At 34.3% G+C, this 8,798-nt stretch overlaps 1 long non-coding RNA gene across 4 annotated transcripts; it reads left to right on the top strand.

Annotated features, from left to right (window-relative positions):
• The first annotated feature begins 1,819 nt into the window (after window positions 1-1,819).
• On the top strand, window positions 1,820-7,095 carry LOC139196396 (uncharacterized). 4 transcript variants are annotated; one of them, XR_011581245.1, is made up of 6 exons: window positions 1,830-2,221; window positions 3,001-3,079; window positions 3,380-3,458; window positions 3,915-3,946; window positions 4,629-4,751; window positions 4,843-5,007. It is a non-coding gene; the product is annotated as an uncharacterized lncRNA (long non-coding RNA). The 4 variants fall into 4 exon arrangements; XR_011581247.1 differs by lacking the exon at window positions 4,843-5,007 and adding an exon at window positions 6,171-7,095 and having other exon boundaries at window positions 1,832-2,221; XR_011581248.1 differs by lacking the exons at window positions 3,915-3,946; window positions 4,843-5,007 and adding an exon at window positions 6,171-7,095 and having other exon boundaries at window positions 1,820-2,221.
• Window positions 7,096-8,798: the final 1,703 nt, after the last annotated feature.

The raw sequence follows: 8,798 nt of genomic DNA, 5'->3' as shown, positions 1-8,798 counted from the left end.
TGGTAACCTTATACGTGTTGTACATAATGTATACTCTAAATTAGACCCTATATCACCAGCAGTTGGCCAATTTGGAAATGAGGTAGACAATTACTTAAATTATAATAATTACTTTGTTAGATTAAACTAACACGATTTATTGAATTCAGCTAACATGGTTTAAAGATGCAAGAAGAATTTTTGGAGAACCAACATCAGTTGCTGCTCGAACAAATATGTCTCCTAGTGAGTATAAACATATTTCACTATAAGTTTATAATAGAATTTGTTGGAGTTATTAGGCTTATCAACATTGTTTTTCATTGTAGCTGAATGGTGGATCATGTATGGGACCGATGCACCAACTGTGAGAAAGTTAGCAATCAAAGTATTATCACAAACAGCTTCCTCATCTGCTTGTGAAAGAAATTGGAGCACATTTGCACTCATACACACAAAGCAAAGAAATAAGTTGGCTCATAATAGCTTGGAAAAATTAGTTTATTGCTACTACAACATGAAGCTTCAAATTCGAGATAAGGAAGCAGAAATATATCATGTTGACCATGGGGACCCACTAGATGTGTTTGATATTGTTGGTGAAGATGATGATACAAAGGGTAACCAACTTTTTCAATGGATTAGACCTCTTCATTTAGATGATGATGAAGGCAACCCAGCTCCCAAAGTTGCTGAAGAAGCACGTAATGAATGGATAAATGTAGAAAGAGTATTGGAGGAGGAGGTGGGATCTAGCAGCGCTGACTCTTTGGAAGAACTTTTGCGCCCAAGACCAAGAAACACTGGAATTCCACCTTCTTCCAATCCTACACAACCACAACATTGTGCTAATACTAATGATAGCTCTAGTACAAGATCAGGAAACTCACCTACCACCGGAGGTGGGAATGATGAAGGACATAGTGGAGCTGGAGGTAGTGGTGGTGGATATGGAAACTATTATGGACCACCACCTCCCGGATATATGAGCCCCTTCACTGGTGAGGCAAACTTCACGCATGCAACACAGGATGATGACCATGGCAGTAGGCGGGCAGGACCAGGAATTGGTGCCATAGGGAAGGACTATACTCGCAGAGAAAGAGGCAAGGGGATTTTGTCAAGTCAAGAAGATGACTCGTTATCTAGAACTTCAGACTCTGTTGGATTGGGAAGTAGTAACTATGGTTATACTCATAACCAACCATTTCCCTACCCTTCATATCCCATTCCTGTTGGGATGGAATCGAGCGACTCATGGAAACAATCCCAGACTCAATCTTCAAATGATTTTTCTTATGGACAACCTCAACCAATCTCGGATCCATATGGGTGGCATGTTAACAATTACATGCAAAACTATTTTAGGGATTTATCATTGGATAACTACTCTTCACAATACACTCATTCTACACGTAGAGATGATGAAGATAGTGAAAAATTTGAACCTCATAGAAACTCTATGTGGTACTAAAGTGTAAAATATTGTACTAATATTATATATAAATGATTATGGTGTGTTTAGACTTCTTTCATTAATTACTACATATTTTCTACACTCACAATGTTTGTCAGCTCGCTATATAATCAATTTGATAATGTTAAATCCATCATACAATGCATCTCCTTCCAATTTTTTGTGATAAACTAATAGATAATTGACTAAATAAACATCCTGCAAAGTTTCAATAAAAATTTCCAAGTTTTTCTTACAATTTCCGTGATTTCCATGTAATTTTTATCGATATCGATATTATCCCGATATTTCCGTGTTTTCAGACTACCGATATTTTCGATATTACCGATATTTTCTTCCTGCTTCTAAGCGATGTCGACATGTTAATCTGATTCCAACACTTCTCCACCCTCCCTTTTTTGGTGGGGAAGGTCCTCGAAGGGCTCTTCCATTTTCTTCCGTCGCTTTTCCTTTTCTCTTCCTCTCTGTTTTTGTGCTTTTCTCCCTGCGTAAATCCTTCGTGTTTCCCTGCTTCTCTCCACCTCCTCCTCCGCCCAAGAACCACTGTTCAATCTGGTTTCTCTGGCTTTTTCCGATGGCGGCCAAGATTTTGTCATGGAGGAGATGAATGATGGAGGTCAATCGGATCTTGAATACGATTTCTACCGCGAGACTTGCCCAGCAATTGAGACCATTGTGAGGTCGACGATGGTGCAGCTTTATTCCCACCAGAAGAATATCTCTGCTCAGCTGCTGCGCCTCTTCTTCCGTGACTGCTTCATTCAGGTATATCCCAAACCCCAAGATTCTTTTTTTCTTCATCTTTGTGGCTATTTCTCATATGGGTTTTGTTCTGATTGCTCTGCTTTTAATCTTGATGCTACTTTTCTTCATCTTTGAGGGTTTTTCTCAAATGGGGTTTCTTCCAAATTCTAATCTTGCTCTGGGTTCTCTGACTTTCTTCATTTTTGTGTGGGTTTTTCTCGACGGTTTTTGTTTTGATTGTTCTAGATTTTTTGGTTTCTCCTGTGTTCATGGAAAAGTTTGGAACTTTTTCAGAAATTCTCAGAAACCTAACCTTTCCCTTTAGTTTCATGGTTTCTGGTGAATTGGGTAATTCCCATAATTAACTGTGGTTAATTTGAGCTTGCTTTTTATTTTTATTTTTTTGGGTAGTATTGATGTGATATCAGTAGCTTTGTGATGAGATTTGATGACAAAGATGAAATCTTTGAGCAGTGTGGGACTTGGGTTAAGTGTGGTGTTTCAATGCCTTTTCTTAGCTCTGATTGCAGAGCTTTACTATTTACTGTGGTGGAAAAAGAGGTTTACCAACAGAGAGATTGAGGAAATAAAATGTTTATGCATATTATTATGAATTTAATATATTTTCATTTATTTAAAAATAGAGATTAATTGTAAATGTAATACCTACAATATTTAACATAGCTTTTTTCTCAATGTCATTTTCCAATGCTTAACGTTTGCTTTTGTTTATGCATTTGATTGAAGTGTTATTTCATTTTTTAACATTTTTAATTGATTCATGTTTATGTTTGAATCAGAAAAAAAGCGTTGCTAATGATGTACCTGTGATGATGCAACGTTGATATGCTTCTGTGTCAATTTGGCTTCAGTTATTTGGTAAGAAAACTTACTTTAACCCGCCACTTTAATTCATTTTGTGTTATCAGTTTTCTTAAGTGGAAGCAATAAGTATGTTTTATACGGCATATTTTAAATAATTACATAAAAAATTACTTTCTAAAGATTGGTGTGAAAATTTATAAACTGAATTTAAATTTAAGAAACGCATGAATGAATTTAGCAAAGAAAACAAAAAATGAGAACTATTTAAAATCATTTTCTTTTGTTTATGCGTTTGATTGAAGTGTTATTTCATTTTTAACGCTTTTAATTAATTCATGTTTATGTTTGAATCAGTAAAGAAACGTTGCTAATGGTGTACCTGTGACGATGCAACGTTGATATGCTTCTGTGTTAATTTGGCTTCAGTTATTTGGTAAGAGAACTTACTTTAACCTCCCAGTTTAATTCATTTTGTGTTATTAGTTTTCTTAAGTGGAAGCAATAAGTATGTTTTATACAGCATATTTTAAATGATTACATAAAAAAATTACTTTCTAAAGATTGATGTGAAAATTTATAAACTGAATTTAAATTTAAGAAACGCATGAATGAATATAGCAAAGAAAACAAAAAATGAGAACTATTTTAAAATTTTTTAAATGTGTTCTAGGGTTTAGTAAGAAAAGTTGTTTCATGAGTTGTGTTTTGAGGTTTACGTTTATGATGTGAATAGAAATATGATTGAAATGCACATACAGTATTTTTAATATTTTAAGAGATGATGTTTATTGTCTGGAGAAAATAACAGCATCATTCCCACATGTTAAGTTTATTTATTTTTTCAATTATTCTGGAGAAAATCTGAGGCCAAGTTCTTCGCTCTTCTCAGTTTCTGCTGCTCATCAGTTGCCATCACACTATGTAATGAACTCTTCTTCGTCAAATATATCATCTTCTGATTGTGTAATCTTCATGGTCTGTTTGGTCTATTCCATTTCCAATTTGGATTCTCGCTGTTGGTTCTCTATTTGAAGTTGGGAAAAACTATGTTGCTTTTACAGTTTGATTAACAGTTCTTAATTAGTTTGGCAAATTCTTTTACTAAACATTTTTTTTACTCATATTTCTAACGTTGGAGGTTCATTCTGATTTGAGATGGAAATTAATGTTATCAAGAGTTTAAAATGTGATTTAAGACACAAACTATTATGATTTTGTAGAGAAAATAAGCTTTTAATGAAACTAAGCTGTAAAAACAAAGTCAGGGTTAGGTTAAAGGGTTTAAGAGAGTAAAATTGGGATTATGAAGGGTTAGAGAGGTATGGGTGGGATTGGTTGAAGGATTTGATGGAAGCTAACTTAATTATGACGCCGTTACAAAAAAAAAAAAAAAAGTCAAGGATAAGTTGAAGGGTTAGAAAGAAACTAGAGTGGAATTAATTGGAAACGAACCATTCACTAGAAATCGATATATTTTTAGGTGTATTCGGAATACAAAGTAGTATAATAAGTGGTCTATGTGGTTTATATTTTCTATACTTTTTCTTATAATCTCTTATGCCTTGGTCTATTTTACTTTCTTGAATTCGATCTGTTTTTGTAGAAACTTGGTTGCATGGCAAGTTGGAAACGCACAAAAGTTTGATTGCGTCCTATAGAATTGCCAGAGAAGGTCAATCTCCATTTCGTGCAAAATCAGCCTTCTTTCTACACACAAAAACACTAGGTAAACACACTTAATCCTTATTTTGTTCATGATATAATTCTACTGTATAAATTTATTTCAATATTTTTTCCCTTGCCTGGGATGCTTCAAGACCAACATAGCAGAGGACAACTTTTAGTGTTGCAGTAAACAACATTTCCCATTAATGTTTTTGGACAGGAAGCAATTTTGTGTTTTTTTCGGATCCAAAGAACTTTGTAATATTTTTAATAGACGAAATTGGTTTCTCATTTGATATTTAAATTTGTTTCATTCATGGTGAGGTTGTGTATAATTTGCATTGGCATTGGTAACTCAGTTTTTGACTCAAACATTATTTATGAAGATTGAAATTGCATAATCTTTCATATAGTTTTCAATCCCGCAGCAACGTGCGGGTACAAATTCTAGTCCTTTCCTAAACATTAAGCGGAAATTAATTTCTTTCGTCAAAAAATAAACTACAACTTTTTCCTTCTCCTTGCACCAAAAAGTTAAAATCTAATAAAATTCTACAATACAGGTGTGTACCGGCGGTGTACATACGTTATGCTTTCAAAAACGAATAAGGATTCTCTCCGGCTCCGGGAGTTTAATTAATAATATTCGTTTATCGTACATTATGTTATTTTAAATTTTTAATTAAATATAAATAATACATAACGAAAACTGACCGTACGATATATGATGAACGGACAAGATTGATTGATCTTTTGGATCTTCAAAAAGAGGATCCGGAGAGGATCCTTGTTCTTCAAAAACTAGTTTCTTATAGACACATGAGTTGCACAAGTTTTGTTCTAAAAGCTAGAGCACAGTACATACGTGTACTCTAGTATGTTATTAAAACATAATATATATATATATATATATATATATATATATATATATATATATATATTTAGTCTTCTTCAAAAAAAAAATATATATATAAAATTTGGGTTTGGGTTTCAATATAAAATTTGCAACGACGAAAGCTTAATAAAACAAAACCTTATTCAACCTCATAGGCCTAGTTGGCTGATTTGACCAAAACAGTTTCACAGGTAAAAGAGAAGGTGAGAAATACGGATAACCTTGGAGCGAACTTGGAGACCAATTCAACTATTCCAGCAAACTCTTTCTTCTCGAAACTTCTTCCCTCAACTATATCCATCTTTAGGTCTCCTTGCGTCGCCAAATAGATGACTTTGATTCTTGAAGGAAAAAATTTGTTTATCTAATATCGTTTGAGCAACATACATAGAGCATTTAATAATTAAAAGAAGAAAGTTGGTTCATATGCACTCAAATAACAAATCTTTAATTAAGAAATTCAAAGTCTAATAGTGGTAAACTGATAAAAGCATATTTATGCGACTTAGTTAGCTTGTTTTCTTGCATTTTCTTAGTTTGTTTGTGTTTATTATAGTGTTTTAAGTTATTTTCGTGTATTTGTAGGTTCAAATGACAAAGTTGACAAGAAAGTGTAATTTGAAGCATTTTGACGCAGTTTTGGGCATCAAATGGATATCTTATGAATAGAGCAAGATGGATGGACGAATTTGAAGTTCAAGAGGCTAGGAATGTGCTGAAAAGATGAACAAAATAAATCCAAGACAAAGAAGATAAGGAATCAGCTCAAAAGGGGAAATATTATCCAAAACCTTATCCAACCTTATCTTATCCAACCTTATCTTATCTTATCCTTGCCTAATCTAGCTTTATCCTATCTTATCTTATCTAAATCAGTTTGTGCCTTAAATCTAGCTGCAAAGGGACCTAAAAATTTGATTTCTAGAAGGCCTATCATTTCCCTACATTTATGCCGCACCCTTGCTCTTTTAGAACCCCTAAATTTGTGCCACATTATTCCCTCTAGAAGGCCCTACAAATCTGGCGTCCCTTTATGTTCTAGAAGCCTTAGATTCTGCTGGAAACCTTAATCATTTTCCTTTTGGATTTCTGCCAAACCCTAGTTCTATTCCTCAAGGATTGTGCAATCCAAATCCTTAGGGATTGTGCCATGTATTTCAGTCTATAAATACACATCACTGCCGCATAAATCAAACCACCCACGCACCCACATACATTCAGATATAATTGAGAGATTTCAGAGAGTTTTATAGGTGCACTTGCGTGGAGGAAGGAGAAGGAGAAGCTTGTGCCGTGGCTTGCAATCCAAGGGAGAGTTCGAAATCTGCCATTGGAGTTGTTGGGACATTCTTGGTTTTTTTTTATCCTTAGATTTGTTTCAATGTTGCTTTTAATTTGGTTTTATGTTTTTAAAGACATGAGGATCTAATCTCTTTTTAGTTGGAGGTGAATTCGAAGCCATGATTATATGTTTTATATGAATTGATTACATCCAGTTATTGTTTCTAAAGTCTTGAGTGTGATTTGCTTATCTGCGTTATCAAAACTTGTTTATGTATGTTAATTGAGGATGCATATTTAGTTTGCATGCATGAATTTGATGCTAAAGTATAAGGGAATTTCACCTAATCGTTATAAACTTATATTCATGAGTAGTAAAAATCGCTAGTCACGATTGTGTTAAGGAAATCCTAGACAAGAGTAACATGCTTTTCATAGTTATAAATGCTTCGTCAATGCTTATGGTTTCCATTGAACTTAATGATCTTTGATATGTGTCTCTATCATGCGTATTCCATAGTTAGGGAATTGATAAGAATAATTTGGTTGTGATGCGTTATCCATTCAATTCAATGAATCTAGGGAAATCTGAGAATCAATTGGTGCAATCTAATTAATTTGGAGCATTGTCATTCATGGTTTATCGAAAGAATAACTGGAAATCGATTCGTATGCATATATTTTATGTGTGGAGAAGAAATTCTCTAACTACCCTTTCACCCATTTTATTTCATTCAATTTCGAGTTTTTAAAGTTTGTTTTACAAGTTTCTGTTTTTAAGTTTTAATTTCGTCAAAACAAAATCCCTTTTTCCTAAGTATTGTTTTAGAGTCAAAACCTGTTTTCTTTTAGTATTTTGAGTCAAGTTAAGTTTTATTTTCGTCCAAATCACTTGCTAGGTCTAGAATTGAGTCCTTGTGATTGTTTGTTGCTGTTTTGAGTATTTTAAGTCAGTTTTGAATCTATAAAGTCTAGTTTAGTGTTTTTTAGTCTTATTTGCATTGATTAGCAGCCCTAGTTAATCCTTAGTCTAGAACGATCCCTACTTACATCTTTATTACAATTGTCAATAATAGGGTTTAATTTGTGTGTTGAGTTAATTTTCACATCAAATTTTGGCGCCGTTGCCGGGGATTAGCAAAATTGCTAAACCCTTGTTTTTGCCGTGTGTTATGTGTTCCTTGTTACTTTGTTTTCTGATTTTGTTTTGTTTTCTTTGTTTAGGTACTAGTTTATGACTTGGAGTTCTCAACCGGTTTGTGAACATATCTTGGACTTTAATGACGATTTTGAACGAGATTTGAGAAGAAATAAGAGGCATCCAGAACCTAGTAAACCTAGTTCAAGTTTAGAGGCCGAATCTGAATTTGAAGAAGAAGAAAAAGTCATGGCTGCGGACAATCGTACAATCAAAGAACTCTCGGCCTTGGGGTTGGCCAATGCCGCACCCCTTTACATTCAATACCCCATGGCTGCTCAAGGCAAGACCAATGAGTTTGAATTGAAGTCAAGCTTGTTGCATCACATTCCCAAATACCATGGGCTGTCCATGGAAGATCCAAACAAGCATATTAAGGAGTTCGAAGTGGTTTGTTCGAGCATGACACCCATCAATGTCGATGGGAACATTTTGATGATGAAGGCCTTTCCATTTTCTCTTCTGGAAAAGGCTAAAGATTGGCTTTATGAATTAGCATCCGGAACGGTCACTTTTTGGGAAAGCATGAAAAGGGCATTTTTAGAGAAGTTTTTCCCCACTTCGAGAGTCATTCTCTTGAGAAAGAAGATTAGTGGCATTCAAGAAAGCCAAGGAGAGTCATTTCTAGCATACTATGAGCGTTTTAAGGCTCTTGTCGCCTCATGTCCTTAACATCAAATGAAAGAAGAACTTCTACTTCAATACTTTTACGAAGGACTTCTTCCAATTGAGCG

Source organism: Malus domestica, chromosome 05 (genome assembly GCF_042453785.1).
Source record: "Malus domestica chromosome 05, GDT2T_hap1".
NCBI classification, from domain to species: domain Eukaryota; kingdom Viridiplantae; phylum Streptophyta; class Magnoliopsida; order Rosales; family Rosaceae; genus Malus; species Malus domestica.
The sequence above is the reverse complement of the archived record's forward strand: the minus strand, read 5'-3'. Positions and strand labels throughout refer to the sequence as shown.